Genomic DNA, 13,941 nt, shown 5'->3' on the forward strand with positions numbered 1-13,941 from the left:
CTTTAGGGCTTAGACTATGTTAGGTACTCAATATGAGTAAGTGAATGAATGAATAAGTGCATGCATTGATAAGATTTGTATGGGACGCATGGCAATCTCTGGCAGGTATTTCATCCAATCCAGGCTCAGGCCATGCTGGGAAAACTTCCTGGAAGGAGTGTCATTAGAGCAGGAGCCTTGAAGGAGATACAGTCTGTCTCAGTTTTTAGTTGCTGCTACTGTATCCCTTTCATCCAGCAATAGATTTACCTTATAAACCAGCAACAGCTTGGAAGCAGTCTCCTCTCCAGTTACTGTTTTTCCCCCCTTGGCTCCCTTTGTCTGAGTTGCTCTCCAGGTGTGTTCTTCCTTTCTCCACTGGGGACAGGTGTCTAGCCTCCTGTTTCTTTCCCTCACTTGACTCTGTCTCCCAGGGGAGAAGCTAGCAAGCCTTGATGGGGTCAAGAAAATCATAGCTTCTTTGGAACATGTCTGTAAGAAAATAATGAAATCAAATGAAAAAAGTGAAAGCTTTTTCTACTTAAAATACCTCCGTGGGCTGATAGCGCTATGCTGATTTCTTTGCTTCATTTTGATCTCAGGTGGCCTCAGCCTGCAGGGGATTGAAGCAGGATTCCTGGCCAGAGATTGAAGTCAGCCACCGAAGTGACAGCACTGAATCCTAGACTAGAACATCAGGGACCAGTGGTCAGTGACAAGGCCCTTGCCTGTCAGCTGTGTAGAAATGAATTTCCACATAGAGACAGAAAGTAGTGAAACAAGTAAAGCATTTATTAGGAGAAAAAGGGTACTGTGGATAGACACACAGGTGGTCTCAGAGAGTTGCGCCCTTGTGGTAGTTTGAATCGCTTTAATGGGGCATTTCTTCCAGGTTTCCTCTGGCCAATCATCTTGCTTTGCCTGGTTGAGTCCATATTTGGTATGCATCAAGGTCTTTCCATGTGCGTGCATGCATCCCTTAGCCAAGATGGATTCTAGCAAAGAGGCCGATCCATAGGTTGATATCACTTTATATGTGATATGGGGTGGTGCCCCCTCCCTTTAGACCTCTAAGAAGGCTTTCTGCACATATATAGTCAAGAAGGTCTCCTTATCCTCAAGATTGATAAATATGTGGTCTCTTTAATCTGGGCAGGGCTTAACTTCTCTTTCATTCTGCTATTTTGGAGTATCTGTCCATAGGGGATGAACTCCAGCTGTTCAGCCTGGGGCTTATCTATCTCCTGCCTTAATCTGAGCAAAAGTTGGAAGTAAAACTACCTTTTCCTCACTGCTACTATTTGCATTCTCTTGAACTAAAATTTTAAAAGATTTAAATTTCTGACCAAATGTTTTAGAAAACATTAAATGTTCAACTTTTTTTCTAGTGTCTGCAGTGTAAACATGTATTCTTTGGGAGTAATGATTTTAGGATATTGTTACTCTCTCCCTAAAGAGACAGTATACACATGTCAATAGGTGTCATATAGCTTTCTTTTTAAACTGTTAGAATCTGCAAAGTACAGTAAAGCTCCCTAGGTCTCCCCAGCCAAGAATACTACAGAAAGGCATACCTGATCATGCTTGATGTACAAAGTTTGCCTTTCTGGCATATAGGAGAGTGTGTAATGTCTATAAAGGTACTGAACAAGTCTCAAGATTTCAGCATTGTTGATAGAATTTTTTTTTTTTTTTTTGCTATGTTGGGTCTTTGTTGTGGCATGTGGGACTGTTCAAGTTTCAGGGTGTGGGCTCCAGAGCATGAGGGCTCTGCTGTTGAGGCATGCAGGCTGTTACCCTACAACATGTGGGATCTTAGTTTGCTGACCAGGGATTGAACCCACATCCCCTGCAATGAAAGACGGGTTCTTAACCACTGGACCACCAGGGAAATCCCTGTTGGTACAATGAATGTCCATCTTACACAATATAGTTTAACTCTGGTTAAAGCTGTGGAAGGCAGAATAATGGCTCCCCAAAGATATCTCCAGAACCTGTTTCTATTTTATATTACTTCCTCTATTATATTATACAACAAAGGGGAATTACAGTTGCAGAGCTTCCCAGGTGATGCAGTGGTAAAGAATCTGCCTGCTAGTACAGGAGATGGAGACGTGGGTTCGATCCCTGAGTCAGGAAGATCCCCTGGAAAAGGAACTGGCAACCGTATATTCTTGCCTGGAAACTTCTATGAACAGAGGACCCTGACAGGTTACAGTTCATGGGGTCACAATGAGTTGGACACAATTGAGCAACTGCACACATATGCTAACCAGCTGACCTTAAAATTGGGAGATTATCTTGGATTATATGCATAAGGTAAATGTAATCACTACATCCTTAAAATTGGAAAAGGGAAGCAGAAGAAGAGTCAGCAGCAGAGTGATGCACTATAAGAAAGACTTGTTTTGAAGTTGGAAGGGGGCCACAAACCAAGGAATGTGGACAGCCTCTAAAAGCTGATAAAGGCACAGAAACATGTTTTTCCCTAGAGCCTCCAGAAAAAATGCAGTCTTGCTGATACCCATTTTAGATCAGTGAGACCCATTTCAGACTTCTGACCCCAGAACCATTATGAAAATAAGTTTGTGTTATTTAATACCACCAAGTTTATGAAAATGTGTTACAATAACAATAGGAAATCAATACAGAAGTGTTTTCTCTTATGATGTTTTAAAATGGGTAATTGTTTAAAAAATATTATTTCAGTGAGTAATAAGTACAGTCATGCCAGGCACAAATGCCTTGACAGTCTCTTTTGCTGAGTTTTTATTATAGTTATTATTATAGTTCAGTGGCTTGTACTAAATTTGCTGACCTACTGAGTGCAGCATTTTAAGAGCATCATTTTAAGGATTTTTTTAATAGCTCAGCTGGAATTCCATCACCTCCACTAGCTTTGTTTGTAGTAATGCTTCCTAAAGCTTACTTGACTTCACACTCTAGGATGTCTGGCCCTAAGTGAATGACCACTGAGTTTTCCAAATATGACCACTGACCATCTCAATGACCATGGTGGTTATCTGTGTCATTAAGACCTTTCTTGTGTAGTTCTTCCGTGTATTCTTGACACTTCTTAATCTCTTCTGCTTCTGTAAGGTCCTTACAGTTTCTGTCCTTTATTGTGCTAATCCTTGCATGAAATGTTCCCTTGATATCTCCAGTTTTCTTGAAGAGATCTCTCAGTTCAGTTCAGTCGCTCAGTCGCTGACTCCTTGGGACCCCATGGACTGCAGCACATCAGGTCTTCCTGTCCATCGCCAACTCCTGGAGCTTGCTCAAACTCGTGTCCATTGAGTCGGTGATGCCTTCCAACCGTCTCATCCTCTGTTGTCCCCTTCTAATCCCGCCTTCAATCTTTCCCAGCATCAGGGTCTTTTCAAATGAGTCACTTCTTCACATCAGGTGGCCAAACTATTGGAGTTTCAGCTTCAGCATCAGTCCTTCCAATGAATATTCAGGACTGATCTCCTTTAGGATGGACTGGTTGGATCTCCTTGCAGTCCAAGGGACTCTCAAGAGTCTTCTCCAACACCGCAGTTCAAAAGCATCAATTCTTCAGTGCTCAGCTTTCTTTATAGTCCAACTCTCACATCCATACATGACTCCTAGAAAGAGATCTCCAGTCTTTTCCATTCTATTGTTTCCTCTATTTCTTTGCATTGTTCTGCACTCAGTATGACAGCATATTTGGAAAACTTGGCAATGGCCAAAGGACTGGAAAAGGTCAGTTTTCATTCCAATCCCAAAGAAAGGCAATGCTAAAGAATGTTCAAACCACTGTACAATTGCCCTCATTTCACATGCTAGCAAGGTTATCCTCAAAGTCCTTCAAGCTAGGCTTCAACAGCATGTGAACAGAGAACTTCCAGATGTACAGGCTGGGTTTAGAAAAACCAGAGGAACCAGAGATCAAATGGCCAATAGTTGTTGGATCATGAAGAAAGCAAAAAAATTTCAGAAAAACATCTACTTCTGCTTCATTTACTACACTAAAGCCTTTGACTGTGTGGATCACAACAAACTGTGGAAAATTCTTAGAGATGGGAGTACCAGACCACCTTATCTGTCTCCTGAGAAACCTGTATGTGGGTCAAGAAGCAACAGTTAGAACCAGACGCAGAATAACTGACTGGTTCGAAATTGGGAAAGGAGTAGGACAAGGCTGTATATTGTCACCCTGTTTATTTAACTTAAATGCAAAGAGAGAGAGAGAGTGTGTGTGTATGTGCTCAGTCATATCTGACTCTTTTTCGACCCTACAGACCATAGCCCCCAAACTCCTCTCTCCATGGAATTTTCCCAGCAATAATACTGGAGTGGGTCACCGTTTCCTTCTCCAGGGGATTTTCCCAACCCAGTGATCAAACCTGCGTCTACCTGTGTCTCCTGCATTTCAGGTGGATTCTTTACCACCACTGAGCTACCAGCTGGATGAATCACAAGCTGGAATCAAGATTGCTGGGAGAAATATCAGCAACCTCAGATATGCAGATGATACCACTATAATAGCAGAAAGTGAAGAGGAACTAAAAAGCCTCTTGATGAAAGTGAAAGAAGAGAGTGAAAAAGTTGGCTTAAAGCTCAACATTCAGAAAACGAAGATCATGGCATCCAGTCCCATCACTTCATGGGAAATAGATGGGGAAACAGTGTCAGACTTTATTTTGGGGGGCTCCAAAATCACTGCAGATGGTGACTGCAGCCATGAAATTAAAAGATGCTTACTCCTTGGAAGGAAAGTTATGACCAACCTAGATAGCATATTCAAAAGCAGAGACATTACTTTGCCATCAAAGGTCCATCTAGTCAAGGCTATAGTTTTTCCAGTGGTCATGTATGGATGTGAGAGTTGGACTGTGAAGAAAGCTGAGTGCCGAAGAATTGATGCTTTTGAACTGTGGTATTGGAGAAGCCTCTTGAGAGTCCCTTGGACTGTAAGAAGATCCAACCAGTCCAATCTGAAGGAGATCAGCCCTGGGATTTCTTTGGAAGGAATGATGCTAAAGCTGAAACTCCAGTACTTTGGCCACCTTGTGCAAAGAGTTGACTCATTGGAAAAGACTCTGATGCTGGGAGGGATTGGGGGCAGGAGGAGAAGGAGACAACACAGAATGAGATGGCTGGATGGCATCACTGACTCGATGGACGTGAGTCTGAGTGAACTCCGGGAGTTGGTGATGGACAGGGAGGCCTGGTGTGCTGCGATTCATGGGGTTGCAAAGAGTCGGACACGACTGAGCGACTGAACTGAACTGAACTGAACTGAAGAGGAACTAAAGAGCCTTTAATGAATGTGAAAGAAGAGAGGGAAAAAGTTGGCTTGAAACTCAGCATTCAAAAAATGAAGATCATGGTATCTGGTCCTATCACTTCATGCCACATAGAAGGGGAAAAAGTGGAAGCAGTGACAGATTTTATTTTCTTGGGCTGCAAAATCACTGCAGATGGTGACTGCAGCCATGAAATTAAAAGATACTTGCTCCTTGGAAGGAAAGCTAATGACAAACCTAGACAGTGTATTAAAAGAAGAGACATCACTTTGCTGACAAAAGTCTGTATAAGTCAAAGCTATGGTGTTTCCAGTAGTCATGTACAGATGTAAGAGTTGGACCATAAAGAAGGCTGCTGCTGCTGCTAAGTCGCTTCAGTCGTGTCCGACTCTGTGCGACCCCATGGACGGCAGCCCACCAGGCTCCCCTGTCCCTGGGATTCTCCAGGAAAGAACGCTGGAGTGGGTTGCCATTTCCTTCTCCAGTGCATGAAAGTGAAAAGTGAAAGTGAAGTCGCTCAGTCATGTCTGACTCTTCACGACCACATGGACTGCAGCCTACCAGGCTCCTCCGCCCGTGGGATTTTCCAGGCAAGAGTACTGGAGTGGGGTGCCACTGCCTTCTCCAAAAGAAGGTTGAGCACTGAAGAATTGATGCTTTCAAACTGTGGTGCTAGAGAAGACTCCTAAAAGTCCCTTGGACAGCAAGAAGATCAAACCAATCAATCTTAAAGGAAATCAACCCTGAATGTTAGTTGGAATGACTGATGCTGAAACTGGAGCTCCAATACTTTGGCTACCTGATGGGAAGAGGTGACTCACTAGAAAAGACCCTGATTCTGGGAAAGACTGAGGGCAGGGGGAGAAGTGGGCAACAGAAGATGAGTTAGTTGGATGGCATCACCAACTCAATGGACATGAATTTGAGCAAATTCTGGGAGATAGTGGAGGACAGAGGATCCTGCTATGCTCCAGCCCATTGGTCACCAAGAGTTGGACATGACTTAGCAACTAAAGGACAATGATGACGGCTTATACTAAGCTTCATAGGGTATGTGAAAAATGAGTGTCCCCACATTGCTTTATCTAGTGTCAATATCCACAGGTGTAGTTGGCTTGTCATCCCTCTGTGAACACTATGTCTGTCCTTAATACTACATGGAGAATTTTCCTGATTTCTGTGTTACGTCAACTGTATTGTCCCCTCACATATATAGTTGTCTGTTACAGTGGATTACATTGTTAGAGTGCCAGGCAGCTTTGTTTTTTAGAACCGGTTCCTCCTTTCTTGAAAGATCAACTGTTTTAATCTCCTTTTTTACTAGGGTGGTGTCTTTCTCTAAGGCTACCTCTTTAGAATCCTTTTCCGTTCTTAAAGGTCTCCTCATTTTACTGTGCAAATTTGTCTCTTGTTATTTAACTTTCAGTTGGCTCAGGTTCCCAGTGGCCTTTGTTTTCATTGTCAATAAAGCCCCTAAGTAAGCCAATCCTTTATGCCTCTGGGCCCCCACCCTTCTTGTTCCCCAACTGGCCAGATCTCTCCATTTAGTTCATGTCTCCTGTTCTAGTTACATTTCACAAAAAAAATGTGCAAATATACAGATAAAATTCTATTCTCTCCCCTAACTGGGGGAAAAAAAAAGTGAAAAGAACAGCAACAAAACACAGAAGTGAGATTTCCATTCTAGCAAAGACAAGTTTTGTGTGTACTTGGAGGTCTCAGTAGGGGATTTTTTTCCAAAACAAATTAATGTCAGATTTATTTAAATAATTTTATGTAAGTTTTTATCATTTATTTTTAAAAACTAATTATTTTAAAAGCTGAAATATAATTGACCTATAACACTGTGTTAGTTCCGGGTGCACAACACAATGGTTCAATATTTCTACACGTTACTAATGATCACCACTCAGTGGGTGTTTGATGTGGTTCATCTCCTAAAACAATGGGTTTCCAAGGTTGCTTAGGCAGACCTTTTGTGAAAGCTGATATTTTCTTTAAAATTACTTTTGAAAGCTCTAGAGTTCTGCTTTTATTGTGTGTATCACCATACTATTCTTTAAGCACTTCTAAGATTAGATACATTTTTCAAGCATGAGAACCAACTATCCTGAACAGTGATTTCCAATGGTTCCGGGAACACTGCCTGATTGATACATGTGACATGGCCAATAACTATTTGTTAAATATTCAACATAATCTGTCTCTTCATTTCTCAATTTATTATTTGCAGTATACACTGGAGTATTTAGTAGTACATTTTTATTCAGCTTTTGCTTTCTACCTGTGTGGATTTGGTCAAGTTATTCAGCCTCTACTTTATCTCTCCATTTCTTCATCTGTAAAATGGAGATGATAGCATCATCTTTATAGAGCTGTTGGAAGGATTAACCTCATTAATAAATGAAACACTTAAAATAATACTTGGGGAATTTCCCTGGAGGTCCAGTGGCTAAGACTCCATGCTCCCAACACAGGTGGCCCGAGTTCGAACCCTGGTCAGGGAATGACATCCCGCATGCCACAATTAAGACCTGGTGTAGCCAAATACATAAGTCAGTAAATAAATGTGTTTAAAAAATAAGTAAAATAGTACTTGGCACATGGTAGGAGCTATATACACGTTTCATTATTATTAATAACCTTTATCCACATACATTAAGTCAACTTAGGTTCATGAATCTGTAAGACTCATATCTCTTTGGGAGATTAGTAAATTTGGGGGAAAAAAAGAACTGGTTTTTGAGCATTGCTTATGTATTAGGTGTTTTAAAATCTCACTTGTTCTTTTTGAAAACTTGCCCACTGGGTTTGCAGAGTTTAATTTGTTGAACAGAATTCCTGAGCTCCACCCCCAAACCTGTTCCTCTCTTAACTTTTCCCATTTTAGGAAGTAACGTCATCTTCCATTAACATTAGTTCTTTCTTTCATTCCCCATATCCTACATATTAGTCTATCCTCTTGATTTGTGTAGAAGAGGAAAAGGTTTTTGTCAACCCTTCTAGGGATCCTGATTAGGTCTGAAAATTAAACTGAAAAAAAAAATAGATGAACAGGATAAAACTGTACAAACTTGTTTAACATAAATTTTATATGATAAGGGAGACTGTAGAAGGAAATGGAATTCCAAAGAAGAAACAGTTACACCTGTGTGGGGGGGCTTCCCTGGTGGTCCAGTGGTTAGAACTTTGCCTTCCAATACAGGAGATGCAGGTTCAATCTCTGGTTGGAGAACTAAGATCCCACATGCCTCATGGCCACAAAACCAAAACATAAAATAAATAATATTGTAACAAATTCAATAAAGACTTTAAAAAATGGTCCCACATCAATTAAAGAAAAATCTTAAAAAACAAAGCAAAAACCTCTGGGTGTTTAACACTACGTTTGATGAAGAATGGAGAGTCATAGAAAAATGTGATAGTTCAAAAAAGTTGAAAAAGCTAAGGGTCATAAACTGGGGACATTTTAGCGAGGCCTGCTTATTTGGATTCATCTTAGCATCCCTGTCTTAGAGATAAGGTTGTTCCTTTCTTCTGGGTATAGAGAGACCCTCTCTCATGAGGGCCTTATGACCTGATTCAGGGAGGAGGGCTGGGGATCAGAAAGACTTTTCTGCATCTGCATTTTCTTGAATGCCTTCAGCTCAGAACATTCAGTATGCTAAGGTACCAACCATATTTTGGAGTAGTGTGTTCCGGACCCTGTCACTTGTCTGCTAAAATGTATTTAACTATGAACTACCTGGAACACTTTCCCTCACACCTTCAGAGGGTTGATTCCTTGGGATGCCTTCTGGGTCCACCCAGTCTAAAGTGTTTCAAAGCACTTACCACTATTTGCACTGTGAGATTAACGTGTTCGGTGATTTATTCTTACCTGTGTCCCATAGTAGGCTCAGTGGTAAAGAATCTGCCTGCCAAGCAGTAGACGCAGGTTTGATCCCTGGGTTGGAAAGATATCCTGGAGAAGGAAATGGCAACCTGTGTTCTTGCCTGGGAAATCTCACAGACAGAGGAGCCTGGAGGGCTACAGTCCATGAGATCACAAAAAAGATGGACATGACTTGGTGACTAAACAACAACAATAACAAATGCCCCACAGTAAATGTAAGCTCCATGAGAGCAGGACCCTGTTGGTCTTGTTCATCCCTCTATCACTGTACGTTATATTCTCTGACACATAGCAGATAGTCAATAACTATTTGTAAACTGGAAGAATGAGTAAGTGAATAAATGGATGCTCGGGTACATTATACAGTTCACTTCTTAGAAAGGGAGATCATACTTCCTTATTTCCAAATACCGAGAGACTTGGGAGATTGGCAACTCATCACACCAGCCAGTTACATAGTCAGTTAAAGGCAGAGTCGGACTAAATTCTCATAGGTCTCCTGCTCCTCAAGTTCAGCTTTCTTCATGTTTTTTGTGTGTTTGCATGAGATGATCCCTGTGTTGTTTATCATGCATGTTGAGAGGTAGTAAAGAGTTATAGAAGGTAAGACCATGTTATGGATACTTCTTTTCATCTTGAACGTTTTTTCCCCCCTGTATTTTGACTCACTTGTTACATTTCAAAGATCTCACTGTGGGAGGTGGAAAAAAGTGGTAAACTCTTATCAGTCATTTTGGCTGCTTCTTAAGAGTTTGTTTGCATAAAATATTTTGGATATTGTATTCAAGTCTTGAGAAACTGTAAGAGGACCAGCAGTTTGTCAGCCTGATTCACTGCTCTGACCCTAGTGACTGGTCAGAATCGTTCAGCTTAAGCTGCATTAAGAAATCACCTCAAAGCCTGAGTACTTTCGCACAGCACAGAGTCTAGTCGTAGCTACCTGTCCATGGTGGATTAGCAAGGACTGTTTATTTTACTCACAAGGTATGTGATACTTAGTTACCCACTTTAGCATCAGAGGTTCCCTTTTACCACATGCTTGCTTGATCACCAGGGCAGGGGGGATTACCTCTGCAAATTATGCACTGGGTTTTCATCTTATACCCAGGGGCATGTCCCTACTTTTCACATTTCATTAACCAGAGTCAGGAACATGGCCATGCTTAACATAAAAGGGGGTAGGAAAATATGACCCTACCATTTGTGTGTTCCACATGTTTGGAAGAGAGGATAGGAATATTTGTGAACAGCTCTAATGCCTGCCTCAAATTGCTGACATTTTATTGAGTGCTTACTATGTGCTACCCATCTGCTGTTCTGAGCGCTTGATGTGGAACTTCTTTATCCTTACAACAACCCCCAGATGATACTGTTACCTCAGTTTTACAGATAAGGAACCTGAAATAGAAAGATTGAAAGCAGTCTGCCCGCGGTCATCCACCAAGTGACAGAACCAGAACTTGAATGCGAGTCATCTGGCTCCAGAGTCAGGGCTCTTAATCTCTGGGCTAAAGCTGCCTTAGTACCTAGCGGATCATTTTTTAAAAAGTTTTCATTGACTCGATCTCCAGAAGACTCTAAACTCTTTTGAAAATAGAAACTCTAATCTTATGTTTTATATGTTTCAACTTTGTGCTCTGTATCAGGAACTCAAAATATCTATGAGGAGTTGAACTGAATAAATTAGAAACTTGATAATCAACTGCTAAAAGCTTAGGGTTCCTTTTTTTCTCTGAAATTAAAAACTGGTAAAAGAAATCTGAGTGAAGACTATGAAATCAAGACTAAGGGGTAAGGTAAATATAGGATTATTCACAAAATAATGGAAAATAAGAAGGGTTTTCCCCTCTCCCTGCATTTTGAAAGTAGTACTTTAATATAAGAGAAATTGGTACCAGTTGCAAATATAAATATGGTCAAAAATGATGCAGACTTCTTCATAAATGATATATTATTATTAGTGTAGTGAAAGTGTTAATCACTCAGTTGTGTCTGACTCTTTTGTGACCCCATGGACTGTAGCCCACCAGGATCCTCTGTCCATGGGATTTCCCAGGCAAGAATACTGGAGTGGGTTGCCATTCCCTTATCTAGGGGGATCTTCCCGACCCAGGGATTGAACCCAGGTCTCCTGCATTGCAGGCCAATTCTTTACTGTCTGAGCCACCAGGGAAGCCCATTTTATTCTTAGAGATTTAGTCAAAAAAATTAGGGATATTTTTAAATAATGCCTATTCATTTAATAACAAGAAAGAGCATTCATCTCTCTCCCCAAATGCCTTTTGCTGCCATCATCAGAGACAAATGCCAGACTGAGTGGACCATGAATCTGGCTCAGCATTGCACTACTGAAGTTCTTATGAACAATCAAATATCAAGAGTTATAACAGACACCTATTGGGTATGTACTGTGTGCCAGCCACTTTAAGTGGATTATCTCATTTCAGTGTATAGATTCTTTCAGGAAGGTGATGTTCTCTTTCTTGCATAGATGAGAAAACTGAGGCAGAGAAAGGGTAAATACTTGTACAAGTTGCATAATCTGAAAACATGTGAGCTGGAATGTAAACTTAACCTTTGGACATCACAGCCAGCATTCTTTAACCACTATGCATATAGTAACAACTGGCCTCCTGCAAACTTATGGTATTACTATTTCTTGAGAAGCTTTTAGGTTTTGCAATAGGACAATAGAGTTACTTCAGTATGCACATTGCATGGTTTCTGAGTATCTGGTGTCAGGAAGGAGGGGAGTGGATAAACAAAACACCTTTTCCAGTCTCCCACACCACCGATCTGTATTCAGGATTGTTGTCCTTCACAACTGAGGCTGGTGTCATTGCTGCTGATGAGGTTCAAGGACAGGTTTGGCTGCAAAGACCCAGATGGAATATAGTATCTTTTTCACAGGGCCAGGATTTGCAAGGTGTTTTTTTGTTTTTGTTTTTTTCTTTTAGTATTCCTGAGGTGTGGCTCTCAGTCCTGAGGCAATGATTTTTCAAGCGAACATTAAAATAATCTAGGGACTCTCCAATATTATGCGAAGGCAGGGCCCCATTCTCCTAATGGGTAATTCCTTTTGAAATCTATGAGTGGATCATTCATGCCAGCAATATTCACACTTTCCAAAAATAGCTCACCTACTCAGATTTCCTCAGGAACTGGTATGCTAAAGCCCAAGGAGAGTACAATGGGAAAAAACCACCTGGTGGAGGCTGCACAATCACCACAGTGGAAGGCTTTGCCAAATGCTAAATGTTAGAACTGGACATGGAACAGCAGACTGGATCTAAATCAGGAAAGGAATATGTCAAGGCTGTATATTGTCACCCTGCTTATTTAACTTATACATCATGAGTACATCATGAGAAACGCTGGAATCAAGCTGGAATCAAGACTTCCGGGAGAAATGACAATAACTTCAGATACGCAGATGACACCACCCTTATGGCAAAAAGTGAAGAAGAACTAAAGAGCCTTTGAGGAAAGTGAAAGAGGAGAGTGAAAAGTTGGCTTAAAGCTCAACATTCAGAAAACTAAGATCATGGCATCTGGTCCCATCACTTCATGGCAAATAGATGGGGAAACAGTGGAAACAGTGTCAGACTTTATTTTTGGGGGGTCCAAAATCACTCCAGATGGTGACTGCAGCCATGAAATTAAAAGACGCTTGCCCCTTGGAAGAAAAGCTATGACCAACCTAGATAGCATATTCAAAAGCAGAGACATTACTTTGCCAACAAAGGTCCGTCTAGTCAAGGCTATGGTTTTTCCAGTAGTCATGTATGGATGTGAGAGTTGGACTCTAAAGAAAGCTGAATGCCGAAGAATTGATGCTTTGAACTGTGGTGTTGGAGAAGCCTCGAGAGTCACTTGGACTGCAAGGAGATCCAACCAGTCCCTCCTAAAGGAAATCAGTCCTGAATATTCATTGGAAGGACTGATGTTAAAGTTGAAACCCCAATACTTTGGCCACTTGATGCAAAGAACTGACTCACTAGAAAAGACTCTGAAGCTGGGAAAGATGGGAAGCAGGAAGAGAAGGGGATGACAGAGGATGAGATGGTTGGATGGCATCACCAACTTTATGGACATGAGTTTGAGTAAACTCTGGGAGCTGGTGATGGACAGGGAAGCCTGTAGTACTGCAGTCCATGGGGTCGCAGAGTCAGACGTGACTGAGCGACTGAACTGAAATATAAAAATAGCTTCCACTTGGGAGTAAGCTTAAGTACAGTGTGACATAGGTGATAGCTAATGTGTAGGTGATAGCTAACGTGGTTTAATTTTGAGGGAGGTTCATTGATGGCCTCTCCATATATTGATTGGCCATTTCATCAGGATATTAAATATTTTGGGCTTGTCAGTGGTCCTCCTTCAGATTTGCTCTGAAATAATCTTGGAACAGGTGATTCATTACATTGCAATTTGAGTAAATTTTTTTTACTTGCTTTCCTCCCTTTTTGGGAGATTGTAGAGTTAGAATGTGCTGTGCAGAGGAAGTTAGGTCCTGAGATGACAATGGAAGCGGAAAAATGTCTCACAGTTTACCTGTATCAAGGCCTTACTTCAATTACCCACTGTCCCATTAAGTAAAAGTGAAAAAAAGTAAAAGTGTTAGTCGCTCAATCGTGTGTGACTCTTTGCAACCACATGGACTGTAGCCCACCAGGCTCCTCTGTCCATGGAATCTTCCAGGCAAGAATGGGAAGACATTCCCTTCTCCAGGGGATCCTCCCCACCCGGGGATCAAACCCACGTCTCCTGCGTTGCAGGTGGACTTTTTACCTTCTG

General features: G+C 41.4%; 2 protein-coding genes across 9 annotated transcripts in view; one reads left to right on the plus strand and one right to left on the minus strand.

Moving 5' to 3' along the window:
* Window positions 1–13,941, minus strand: part of XPOT (exportin for tRNA) — a 173,463-nt gene that overhangs the window by 63,620 nt on the left and 95,902 nt on the right. For 2 of the 8 annotated variants that reach the window (XM_086400174.1, XM_086400170.1), the window contains exon 4: window positions 250–471. The exons of the other annotated variants lie outside the window; for them this stretch is intronic. The gene's annotated coding sequence lies outside the window, so the exon portion shown is untranslated. The remainder of the gene's footprint in view (window positions 1–249; window positions 472–13,941) is intronic. 8 annotated transcript variants of the gene reach the window in all.
* The window catches only part of C5H12orf56 (chromosome 5 C12orf56 homolog), a 76,852-nt gene that overhangs the window by 1,232 nt on the left and 61,679 nt on the right, over window positions 1–13,941 (plus strand). The window lies entirely within an intron of this gene.

The sequence above is a fragment of the Bos grunniens genome, chromosome 5 (genome assembly GCF_055505025.1).
Source record: "Bos grunniens cultivar Pamir isolate PY7600 chromosome 5, Bosgru_T2T1.0, whole genome shotgun sequence".
NCBI lineage: Eukaryota > Metazoa > Chordata > Mammalia > Artiodactyla > Bovidae > Bos > Bos grunniens.